At 36.8% G+C, this 13,819-nt stretch overlaps 1 long non-coding RNA gene across 1 annotated transcript; it reads right to left on the bottom strand.

Moving 5' to 3' along the window:
• Positions 1 to 2,015: 2,015 nt before the first annotated feature.
• LOC116162813 lies at positions 2,016 to 3,367 on the bottom strand. Its single transcript, XR_004143617.1, has 3 exons — positions 2,952 to 3,367; positions 2,693 to 2,880; positions 2,016 to 2,125 (listed from the first exon to the last, which is right to left on the bottom strand). It is a non-coding gene; the product is annotated as an uncharacterized LOC116162813 (long non-coding RNA).
• Positions 3,368 to 13,819: the final 10,452 nt, after the last annotated feature.

Raw genomic sequence — 13,819 nt, 5'->3', positions numbered from 1 at the left:
ATACAAGCGTTCCTTTGGGGTCTTAAAGTCCTTTCAAGGTTAAGATTTAAAACTTTATCAAAGATTAAAGCATGTTTATTAAGGGTTCTAAAAGCCCTTGGAGGTATCTTAAATACCTTTTAAAACCTTTAAAAGTATTGAAAGACTCAGGAAAGCTCTTATAGGCTCGGCTCTTAAAAGGAAGACAAAATGTTAAGGAGCAAAGTGCTTTAAATACCAATTATACACGTGCTTCTTAGAGTATTTTTTAAAAATTATACTTGCAATATAATTTAAAAATAAAAGTAATTAAAATATTATAATCGAATATATGTCTAATTGAGTGGGCTGTTTATTCGTAATTCCGTCATTGCCATAGAAATATCACTTGACGTTTGTTTATAAAAATCACCGTCTTTGTCAATAAAATGACTTCGATTCAAAAAGATAATACACCGTCCATTCAATGGCTTGTCGCAGAAGCAGAAAAAAGTCTTAAATGCATCGATACTGCTGGCATATATGAAGGAAATGTCAAAGGTGTTTAAATCTTCTATCATTTGGAGCATTCATTCAAAACTTGAAACAATGGTGCGATTAAGAAATGTAACACATTTGGCAGCATACATAGCCAGATACCAGTTTCATAAGTCATATTTCCATGATTCCATGATTACCATGGAAATGTCACTCGACGTTTGCTTATAAAAATCACTGTATTTGTAAATGAAATGACTTCGGTTAAAAAAGATAATACACCGTCCATTCAATGATTTGTTGCAGAAGCAGAAGAAAAGTTGGTTTGCGCGTTCAAAACGGAGAACGTGATTCAAGGTATAATAAACAAGCTTTTATGAACGGATGCACATCCATAAAGTCCATAAAATTAGATGTCAATAAAATGTTGTGGTTGTCGCGTTTATAAAAACTTTCGTTACATAAATTACCTTTAAGGATACTTTTAATGACTCATAGGAGATTTCAAAGTTCCTTCAAGAACTCTTAAAACATATTAGGGATTTTTAACATTTTAAAAAGTCGAATTTAATCATTCCTCTGGAGATACATCAAGATGAGATCTACAGGACTACCTTCGAGGACATACGGGGGAGAAGTTATGCGGCTTTCCTTGGTGTACCACCTGAAGTCCTCAGGGGCGTTTCTAGATTTTATTTTAAGTTGCTAGATTAGCTAACCACTTTGTTCGTGTATCATTTTCACTTTAAAGGTTGTAAATTTACCCAACACTTTTTTAACAAACAACTGGTAATTTCTATTATGCAAGTATATATAAATAATTATTGGTTGAGTATCACTGAAATTTTGGAGAATTATGATGGGTGCTAAAGGCGAGTTTGGGCATTGGACCCTTACTTTCCTGCGCTTGACTATTTTGTGAGCACGTTGGTAGAAGGCAGCTTTTGAGCGAATAAATTTCTCTCATTTTAGAGGCTTTAAATTGGGTTTATTAAATACGTAAGTGACCGCCATTGACTAAATCAATTATTATCTGGTGTATTCTTTTTAGGAACTTTTTTTCGCTTTATATGGAGTATGAACCAAGTTAACCATGGCCCTAAGTAATCATATTATTTTCTACTAACCCTCTTATTAATTGGAGGTATGTTAATTTTTTGGTTTCGAAGAGAAGTTACATGTGATTTCCTTTAGGGCTTCTTTTTTTAATTACCAGTTTTAATTTTCATTTTGAGTTTCTGGCGTTTAATTACAAGTTTTAATCAACAATGGGACATGTTTCTTATCAGTTCACTTGGCCAGCCGTGCCGGTGACATAGTGTGGAATGCGTACGCGAATGCAAGGCCAACCTCTCATTGGGACTAACCTGTAATGAATAGAGCTTTAATTGGGTTATTAGAATTTATTTAATTTTTGATATTAAACAACTTTGTAATTAATGGATAATTCCTCTTCAAGGGTTATACCTAGGTACGTTAATGTTCTTAAAAAGTTGAACGTAATTTGCTAGTAATTCATTATCATCACCAATCGATATATTATCTCATAAACATGTTTGGCCATCGAATGCTTATGTCTGGGGGGTGTTAACTTCCCTCCACAACTACTACGTCGTTTCCCAAATTATAATTTTCAATTTGATCATTTACTATTGCATCAGGTGTGGCCCTAAAAAACAAGCGTGCAGTATAAGCATGCATAACAAACCTGTAATAGTGTTAATAGCATATAACTATTTAAATTTTATGTAATTAGAATATTGTACCACCGTTTGTGCTTATTATTGCGAATTTATAATAAGGAGACACCTTTACCTTGTCTACGCTACGTAACTTTTGCTTTTTCTGGTTGCATTATATAAAAAAGTAATTTCATATGGCACCTTCTGGTGTTAGGAAGGGGAATTCTAAAGGTAACTGACCATTGTTTTTAATTTATTCTTCTTATTTATCATCCACAAAATAATCTCCAAAATGCCAAATTACTTATTCAAAACTACATTCCGCATATTTTAAAATTACCAGAAATAACGAAGAAAATTGTTGTAGCGTTCAACTTTTCTAAGATAATTTAATGTAATGTTCTTCGGTTGAATGAGTTTGCGTTTTACTCGTTTATTGTGATACAGTTTCCATTGCATTAACAACTCATTTTAAAGACACGCGATTCACTAAACTGCCTGCATACATCCATTTGGTTTTCGCCCTAAATGTGCAAATAAACGCGAGCACTAACCGTAATATACACCAGATGTGCCGCGTTTTCCATTCTTTTCGCCAAATCAATTTTTGGATCACTCTCCCTCGTTAGCCATTTTTTTAAATTATAATGTGCTACTACGAGCGTTTTTCCATTCGTCTGTCTGTGTGAGGGACGAGTTCTTGGAACTGGAAGGTCGTTGAAAGCTTGCTTTGATGGCTGATCTGAAATGTTCTTTTATTGCTAATCATTTCGGGATGATGCCCAAATTTAGGCAAAATGTTCTATTACTCACCAATTTCGCCGGGGAAATGGCAAAACACATTGACTTGATGACCTTTGTAACGGGAGCTCGCTTTAAGGGGTTGAACATGGTAAGGAGTATGCAGGGTGTTCTTATTAGAGGGTTACTTTCGAACAAAATTAATGAGTTTTGGAAGGCGTCAGTCTGTCGGGGCTGTCTTGATGGGGTTTACGTGCCCAAAACAGCTAAGTCGGAATTACGCCAAATGATTTCGTTTCGAGGGAAACGCTTAATTTGCAAAATTAAACGGACGTGACTCCCGTGGGCTTTTGATGAATGGCTTCGTGCTCGCGAGATCAATTTTTATGCGGTTAGCTTAAAAAAAGTAAAAACGCCAGTCGTTGTTATACGGGACACGTGAAATTAGGTGATTAGTAGATTTTTCGTACTTCCGAGACTAAAGTGACAACTTCACTCCATTATGACAAGTACTGAAGTGTCACTTTTTGTCCCGCCGGGATTAAATTTGGACGAAAATCCCGGAAGGATGAAATTACTAACAAGACAATTTCAGCAGGTTGTTCCACATTTTGTACGCGGCACTACTTCTTGAACGCATCGTACTGCTGCTCTTAGAGTTTTTTGGATTTCGGTGGTATCAATTCTTTACCTACTTTGGCTGCTCTTTTATCAATATCAAATACACCTTTGTCACCCACCACCAAAATTATGACACTAGCAATGACAGTTTCCAAATTATTTTTGTTACCATAGCATAGGAATTGTCATACCAACGCAACGTTCCTATGGTAACTTGTTAAGCAGCGATTTTTTTAAAGAACGCGTTCTCTAACTCCATACATATTAAAGTAGTTAGAGCGCGTTCGGCTGAGGTCAAGTCATGTACTCGGCCTATCTATTACTTACGGTAAACGTCCCCAAAAAAATGTTAATATGAAGGAAATAATTAGAAATACGGTATGAGTGGTATTTTTTAAAATAATACATATTATACAGTAGTCAACTTGACTAGTCTCCCTACTTTTCGACCCTGTTTCAAACCTTTGCACACTAAATGTTGACGACACACCGCGACTAAATATTCACAGTGTAAGCGGTAAATCCTAAACGAATATATTTATTTTTAATCAAAACGTATGCGAGACGTATGTAAAATCCGGGAAACTAAACAATTTGGCGTTTTACGTGAAGTCGGTGTAGTGGATTTGGTTTTTCGATGTTGGCGCCACAGATCCCCAGCCGCTATCTTGATCTAGATCCGATCAGTGTGTCAACAAGACGTGTGCAGGCCTTTATAAATATCGCTGGTTTTGGCGTTCTTTCTGAAAGACACCATGCCTTTTGTGAAGAAAAGTGCTCAGCAGACGAAGGAAAAGATTGTCCTAGCTCAGCTATATACTAGACCTAGTGGAAAAGTCATCAGATTTAAACGCGTGCTGCATAGCGTGCCGCCGCGTCAGAGCAGACGCCGCTTCGGCGGTAAATATCTTCCTTATTTCATCATGAACACGTACTTTTCCGTGCATATTTAGATTTGTCACAAAATTTCGCTTCTAATGAGACCCATCGCATTTAAGTCTTGATACAAAACCCTTCGCTAGCTCAAAAAAACCGAGTGTGTCCATAAGAGCCCATGTTAAAATACCCTGTTTTTACTGTCAAATATCTCAGAAACGGCACATAGGAACAGTTTTTTCTTTTGACCATTAGAAAGTGCGTCTCTCAGAGAATAAGTGACCAAATTTTCACCAACTTCTTGTTACTTTTACCTAGGCGCTCTAACTACTTTAAGTGTTTCAGTTTCGGAAGTACGAAAAATATCGTATATACCTTGCGACTGAAGTAGTGGTCTTAATCCCTCAGGTAAATTATGGCCCTCCCTTCGGTCGGGCCATAAACTTTACCTTCAGGATCAAAAGTACTACTTCAGTCCCGCGGTATATAATATACTATTGTTTATTCATTTTTTATTGTATTTTGTTTTTGATCTTTATTTTTAAGTGGGCGGGCTTTCACCAACAGAACCCACTGTACTTAAAGACAAAACAGTGACAAATGATCCTTGTCGACTCTGTTCACCAACATCAGTAACAAACCAACACATAATATCGGCATGCACACGGACTTGCACAAACAGAATACAAACGTCAACGTGATCAGGTACATAAAATCATACATCAAAAATTAGCCTTTAAACATAATCTCATAACACATGAGACACCAAATACACTCCACAGATAATACTTGAAAACAACACACATAAATTATATTGAGACAGGACTCTACTCACAGACAAAATACTATCCACAATAATAGATCATACATTAAACTTACAGATAAAACACAAAAATCTATTTGCATAATAGACATTGCCACTCCTAACACAAACAACTTGACTAAAACACATGTACAAAAACACCGAAAATACACCGATATAGCTCTCGAACTTATAATATAGAAAGAGATCTATTGTTATAATTGCCGTTATTCTTAGTCGTACCGGAGTTATACCAAAAACATTACGACGCAGTTTACAAACTTTAGATAGATTAATTTTTCTCTTATCACGCTTCCAACTTAGCGCCTTCGTGACTTAGCGTTGAATGCTTCTCTCATCTTAATCCACACTTTTTTTAATTTTACAACCACGCCTTCAAAATGGATGCTAATCGGCTTCGGCGGTCATCTTTAACCAATAAATTTTGGCTTCTTTTACCAATTTCACGTTAAAAAAACAATTAGCCACGGCGTCAGCATTTTTCTACAAGTTTTGCCAGAACCTCAGATGTTCTCAGGTTGCGCCACTAAACGGATACTACCGCCAGACTGGCACGACCAACTTTTCTCACGCACTTAACCGACTAATGCCGACAATCATTCACTTACTACACGTCCAAGGGGGGCCAATTCGAAAATACTTGTAGAAAAAAATATTTAAATGTGAAGACGATCAGTTCCCAACCTCAAATTACTCTTAAAAAATTGTATACGGCATCACCTCTTATTATTCATTGGGAAAATTACTTACCCCTCGTCCAAGGGGGGCAAATTCGAAAACAATTGCTTGAAAAAATTATTTAAATGTGAAGACGATCAATCCCAACTTCAAATTATTCCTAAAAAATTGTATACGGCATCGCCTCTTATTTTTCATTGGGAAAATTACTTACCCCTCGTCCAAGGGGGGCAAATTCGAAAACAATTGCTTGAAAAAATTATTTAAATGTGAAGACGATCAATCCCAACTTCAAATTATTCCTAAAAAATTGTATACGGCATCGCCTCTTATTTTTCATTGGGAAAATTTAACTATGTTATTCGAAAAAAAGTTATTTAAATGTGAAGACGATCAGATCCCAACTTCAAATTACTCTTAAAAAATTGTATACGGCATTCTCTTATTATTCATTGGGAAAATTACTTACCACCGTCCAAGGGGAGCAAATTCAAAAATAATTGTATGAAAACATTATTTAAATGTGAAGACGATCAATTCCCAATTTCAAAATACTCTTTAAAAATCGTATACAGGATCACCTTTTATCATTCATTGGGAAAACTACTCGTCCAAGGGGGGCAAATGCGAAAATAATTGTAGGAAAAAAATATTTAAATGTGAAGACGATCAGATCCCAACTTCAAATTACTCTTAAAAAATTGTATACGGCATCACCTCTTATTATTCATTGGGAAAATTACTTACCCCTCGTCCAAAGGGGGCAAATTCGAAAACAATTGCTTGAAAAAATTATTTAAATGTGAAGACGATCAATGCCAACTTCAAATTATTCCTAAAAAATTGTATACGGCATCGCCTCTTATTTTTCATTGGGAAAATTACTTACCACCGTCCAAGGGGGGCAAATTCGAAAACAATTGCATGAAAAAATTATTTAAATGTGAAGACGATCAATCTCAACTTCAAAATACTCTTCAAAAATCGTATAGAGGATCACCTCTTACCATTAACTGGGAAAATTATTTACCACCCGTTCAAGGGGGGCAAATTCGAATATAATTGTAGGAAAAGGTTATTTAAATGTGAAGACGATCAGATCCCAACTTCAAATTACTCTTAAAAATTGTATACGGCATCGCCTCTTATTATTCATTGGGAAAATTACTTATCACCGTCCAAGGGGGGCAAATTCGAATATATTTGCATGAAAAAATTATTTAAATGTGAAAACGATCAGATCCCAACTTCAAACTACTCTTCAAAAATCGCAGGTATACAGGATCACCTCTTACCATTCACTGGGAAAATTATTTACCACCCGCCCAAGGGGGTAACTCTTGAATTTTAATAATTTAAATCTGACCTTAATTTACTACGAAATTTGATATGCTCAAAATTCCCATTTTGTAAAAAAAAACCTTCCGAAGTCTCTTACATAAAGTACATGAAATACTTTGTTAATTAGCAGAATCTTCTGCAGTCCAGAAGGTATCTGAAGGTCCTGGACACGGCAACCCTAGACTGAAGTTGTATTTCGAGATGAATGCCGCTAAGTAATTTTAACACTCCAGCATTTACGTCTGCATGGACGAAACAGTTAAAGGCAGATTCATACACAAGGAATTGAAATCGCTAATCAAACTAAATGTATCTCCAGCGGCGTCTGTATATACGCTAACGGTACTTGCCGTTTGAAATTTTGAAACCAGACAGCTCAGAATGGACGAAAATACCATAGTGGAACCTCCAAGAGAAAACCAAAAAAAAGCTGAACAGCGAAGAAATAAATTGGCTAAAATTGATCAATTCCTGAAGCCTCACAAGCAATTCAAGTTTTTTTTAAAGCTCAGAGTCTAGTAACGTCAGAAGATCGATATGAGGATGCTATCTTTATTAAAGAATCCGAATCTTCTGGGGTGTATTTCTAGTGAACTTTCATTTATATATTTTTAATATCGGTCATGAAGAATCTCTGGAATTTATTTTCAAGTTTTAAACATAACCAACAGAGGGCGTAACTGCCATCTTAAATTTTCATTTTCTTTAAATTTCGCATAATAAACTTAAAAATTGTTTTTCACGTTTTTAAAGAGAACCAGTACGTTTGTTTATCTATCATTTTCGTAAAAACAAAAACTCAGTTATTTCAAAAAAAAAGATGGTGTGGGGCGTTCAACTGTTTTTGCAATAACCTTCTTTAACTGCTTAACGGTTTGACCGATTTTAACAAATTTGGTATGGTTGAAAAGAGCCAGGGGCGGTTTTATACATCTAATCGGGGGGGGGGGGGGGCGAAAATAAAAAAAAGCTACAGAATTGCAGATGCAGAGGTGCGCGGGAATTTTTTTTAAGTAGCTCTGACCCAATTTCAGCTGTCTTTTTGTTCTATTTATTGCCGCATTAATTTCCGAATACTGACGAAGGACAGAAAAAATACGAGAGGCGATAATGATAGTGCTAAAGCGGTAAAACTAAATTAGGTAAATAAAAATATATTTCGAGACAAAAAAAGTTTACAATATGTTACAAAATGAAGTCAATATTTCTTTATTCTCAATATTTATTTTATTCAATTTATCTAATCGGGGGGGGGGGGGCGAAAATAAAAAAAAGCTACAGAATTGCAGATGCAGAGGTGCGCGGGAATTTTTTTTAAGTAGCTCTGACCCAATTTCAGCTGTCTTTTTGTTCTATTTATTGCCGCATTAATTTCCGAATACTGACGAAGGACAGAAAAAATACGAGAGGCGATAATGATAGTGCTAAAGCGGTAAAACTAAATTAGGTAAATAAAAATATATTTCGAGACAAAAAAAGTTTACAATATGTTACAAAATGAAGTCAATATTTCTTTATTCTCAATATTTATTTTATTTTAATTAATTATATAGTTAATTTAGTTGAATCCTTTTCCGCTAGGGGGCTAGGAACGAGATTATGAAAAACGGTTTTCACTGGCCTCTTTTGGTGTTATTTGACTACTTTTTCATAAAGAAAAAGTCATATCATTCCATTTGATTTGTTTAGGATTTTGGATCATAGTGTCAAAACTAGCTCCCTGGCGGAGAAGGATTCAACTGAATTAATTATGCTTTGGTTGATTGTTGTTGCACAAGGAATGCTCTTCTCAACGATACCAAACTTGTTACAATCGTTCAAACGGTTAAGAAGTTAAAGCAGGTTATTGCAAAAACAATTGAACGCCCCACGCCATCTTTGTTTTTGAAATAACTGAGTTTTTGTTTTTACGAAAATAATAGATAAACTGATTCACTTTAAAAATGTGAAAAAAGAATATTTAGTTTATTATGCGAAATTTAAAGAAAATGCAATTTTCAATTAGAACTTGAAAATCTTTTCAGCGATTCTTCATAACCGATTTACCCAATAATTTTTTTTACCCCTAAGTCATATGACGAACGGTTCGTGAGATATGGCCGAGGGACAGTCTTATTGGGTCACCAGGTACATATTTTGTGCATCAGAAAATAAGTAAGGTCTCGGGGCCCTGGGATCTTGGGCTAAAAGGTACGCACTATCAAAATCCCAGACTTTGGTAAAAGATACAGGTATTCTCGAAGGGTAGACAGTACCGGGGAGCGCAATAGACCGAAAAGGTCGCAGTGCAGGAACCGATTGGGACCACCCCTAGTAGAAATAATACCAACGATGGAAAGGGGTGATGGTCACAGTATCGTAGCTTATGCCCCAATGTTTACTATAGGTGTCCCCCGCATCTAAACATATTCATATTCTTTTCTAAATAGGTCACAAAATAATGAATGCATGGAATCGCTTTAATTGCTAATACCTACACGCTTTAAAGTAAATTGAAGCGTGTCCGTTTAAATGAACGGAAAACTTGCGTAAAATTGAACAAATCGCAATATTTTTGATTATGCAATTAAATTGTGTACTAAAAAGATAATGCACGCGGCGGCGATAATATCATTTTATAGCTAAAATTCAAATTGGTTTTAATCTCGGCAAAACAATAACTTAGACTTTAAGGTTTACTTAATTAACGCTAATGTGAAAATCCGACTCCGCAATAATTAGATCCTGTCATTATAAATAAGAGATTTTTATCAAAGTTTGCTCATCATTTTAATTAATTTTCGCATATTCGCGGCGCGCGGTGCCCGTTTTTTATTTCGCACTATTTTCTTTTTCAAACAAAGATTAAGGCGGAGCGTCGTCGCCGCCAGTAAGCAGTCGCAGTACTGATATCATTTCGGTAAAATTTCCTCCAGATTAAAATAACTCAGTCGTACGCCCACAACGTTGCGGTAATGTCGTTTTCTTGCCGAAGCGAGAAAACACGCGTGCACGTCGTCCGAATACACACAAAATAGTAAACCCCGTTTTATTAAAGACCTTTTTGATGTGTTTTTACTCCGCAAGCATTTACGTATTATTCACTTTTCGCGATTGCACTCGACCTACGATTTATCACTCGGTACAAGTAGCAGTGAACTTTTTTTCGTATCAGTAAAGTGCGTTTGCCTTCTTATTTTGAGGATTTTTCTTCAAGACCTAAATTGGATATTTAAAAAAATATGGTAAGTTTCCTTTAATTATATCTTTCACGTAATCTTCCTCGTGTTGACTTTTCGCTGATTACTTTCGGTAAACAGTAAACACGTACTTACCCTGAAAATTGTGGAAACGCGACCAAGATTAACGTAAGAAAATTTCAAAATACATAGATCTATTTATAAGCGGAATTTTCTTAATTGTTTGTGTTTGAAATGTATGTCATGATGTTAGAGTGCTTGTCGTATGGCCAAATTTGAGATTCTTTGGCCCAATGACAGGACAGAGTGATTAATACAGGCACATTATTTTTTCCATGCATGCCTTGTTACATTACATTGTACCTAATTTTCATACAACTTAATTACAATGTTGATATTTAAGAACAGGTGAGTAGATACTGTAATTAAATTGAAGTAGGTAATAACGGAAAGAATGAGTAATAAAACTTATGCAAGCAGAAATATTTTGGGACCTGCAAACAGCCGATTGACAAGGTCATCGCTTTCTTTTGAAATTTTAAAGTAGGGACAGCAGGTTAGCGAAGTATTTATAGTCCGTACACCGGCCAAGACAATACGATTTTTCGTTTCACACAATGGGTAATGCTCATTTCTTGATACCTGTTATGTGTCGTAGGTTTACGTTTTTTAAAGACATATTTAGAATAGTAGAAGTATGTACATAGGAAAAATTAACAAAAACCAAGAGATTGTATTTGGTTAAAAGGACCAATTTTTTCACTTGCATAATGTTGCTGGTAAAGATGGTAGGTACGCAAAAATTAAAGATGAACCAATAGGTGATCCCAAGAGAAGATTGGGGAACGACGAGGGGAACGATACTTTTTTTACATGCACTCGAGCATACACTTTTATTTCATATGAATATTTCGTGGGAAACTAACACTATTAACGGCGTGTATTAACATTTATATCACCTAAGTTTAATCACGAGTGTGGATTTCGTTATTTATCACTTCGACATCGATGCTAAGACTTGAGACTAAACACAACTCAATTTAATTACCTATATAGAAAACAAAAAGGACAATTCATAGAAAAATGGGTCACATCCGCTTTTATTTTTAATCGCCGCGACTTTTTCCAATTTTAAGGATGAGAATCTTTGAAAATACGGTCGCAATGAACGGGCGAGATACCCAGCGAAATTCTCGGAATTTACTTCAAATGGTCCTCTTAAAATTTAATTACAGTAATATGTATGTATGTATGTAGTAAATCAACTCGAGGGAGAGAATACATATGGTAGGTATAGAAGACCACCATAATTTTCATTTGTCTTCGTCCTGCGACCTGAGACCGACATAACGATATGTTGGCTCGGAATTGGCGCTATCTCTGCGGAACTGTTCACAAAAAAAATTTGATTCGGCTCAAAAAAGCACCAATATTCGTTTGTTTTTTAGTTAATCTCATCGTATAGGTTGGTAAAAACATTTTTTGATTTTGATGAGGCATACGCTCGGCTCCGGCGGCAACGCCGTCTCGCCTCGATTATATACATGTCGGTCTATAGCGCGCTTTCGGTTTTTTAATTTATATTTTGCGATCATCTCAAATTAATGCCATTTTTAACGAATATAAATTTGGGGGGGGGGGGGCAAAAAATCCGAGTGTAAATGCTAGTCTCACGTTTTCACAGGACCGTTGACACATTGCTCGGATTCGCCTCGCACATTAAAACACACAACCGAAGGCATCGCTCGGCTGCAGCGGCTGTGCCGCCTCGCCTCGCGCATTCGCTAAAATCGCCCTTGATTCTAGAACGCGGTCGATCGATATAAGTAAAAAAATCCGTTCTAGTTCTCGGTGTTTTCGAATAAACGGTAAAATATAATGCTATTTGTTGACCCATGTGAGGGGGAGAGAGGAGGTAACAGAAAAGCCGAGCACCTATAGATGCCACCTAGTCTCACGCTTGTATAGGACCGTTGATACATTCGCCTCGAACATTAAAAGACAAAAGAAAGACATCGCTGGGCTTCGCCTCGCGCCTGTAGTCAATTGGGAGGAGGTGGAGGGGGTAACAGACGAGGTAACAGAAAACCTTAGTGTAGATACCACCTAGTCTACGATTGTATTGGACCGTTGACACATTGCTCGGCTTCGCCTCGCACATTTAAACACACAAGAAAGACATCGTTAAGGCGGGGGCTGCGCCGCCTCGCCTCGCACTTCGACCCAATTTGCGGTAGATTTTAGAACGTGGCCGGTCGATTTACGTTACCAAGGTAAAGAAACCGCATGGCTCTAGCCCTTGGTGTTTCCGAATAAACGGCAAAGTATGAAAAAAGTTTCATTGGAATGAGGGGCCGGGGAGTGGAATGGTGTTGGTTGTGGAGTCGGCGGCCACGAATACGAGACCAATGTATAAAACCGCATCGTTCTAGTGCCCGGGTGTTTCCGAATTAACGCCAAAATATAAAAAATGCCATTTGTAGCCAAATGTGAGGGGGGGGGGGGGGGTAACAGAAAACCCGAGTGTAGATGCCACCTACTCTCACGCTTGCCCTCGGCGTTTCCGAATAAACGGAAAAATATGAAAAGGGTATCTTTTATTGGCACATGTGGAAGGGGGGGGGGGGAGTGTGTTGGGAGTCGGAGAGTACGAATATATAAATGTCAGTGTTTCCGAATAAACGTTAAAATATCAAAAATGCTACTTGTAGTGAGGAGGAGGAGGATAGGGGAGAGTAACAGAAACTCGAGTGTAGAAGCCACTCTTTCTAGCTAGACGGTTGACACATTACTCAGCTTCGTCTTGCACATTAAAACACAAAATCAAAGACCGGCTTCGGTGGATGCGTGGCGCCAACGATATTGCCGATCGAAAACCTTAACCCTCCTCCTTCTCCCAACCCCCACTCCCCCAGCTGCGGCCGAGTTTAACCATTTGGCGAATTTTTGTATGTTTTTGACGACTACGCGACACCCGGCTATGACCGTAGGGGAATGAGGGGGGGGGGGGAGATCGCCGACCATTAAAAAATTTGCGCCGCTCTAGTTAAAGGTGCATGTAAAAATTTGGTAAAAACTCAATTTGCCGAAAAAAAAGTCATTACTTACTCGGAAACGTCGGCAACTGCTTGTAATCTTTATCAAATTTTTTCTTGCGTCAAAAAGTAGATTTTGATACCAAAGTCGATTTTTTAAATGGAAAGGTATTCTTTTAAATCCATTTTCGAATTCTGTGTCAAATTCTACACATAATAAAAATAATTCGAAAATGGAATTAAAAAAATACCAAAAAAATAGGCAAATTGTAAAGCAATATCATGCCATGCAAGAAAGAGAAAGTAAACCTCAGCTCAGTCTATTACACTTCCACTATTACCTACTCATCCGAGAGAAATAACTCCTCCCACATTTGAATAACCATT

The sequence above is a fragment of the Photinus pyralis genome, unplaced genomic scaffold, assembly GCF_008802855.1.
Source record: "Photinus pyralis isolate 1611_PpyrPB1 unplaced genomic scaffold, Ppyr1.3 Ppyr1.4_LG2, whole genome shotgun sequence".
NCBI lineage: Eukaryota > Metazoa > Arthropoda > Insecta > Coleoptera > Lampyridae > Photinus > Photinus pyralis.
Note: the sequence above shows the minus strand (reverse complement) of the source record. Positions and strands in the feature narration are given on the sequence as shown.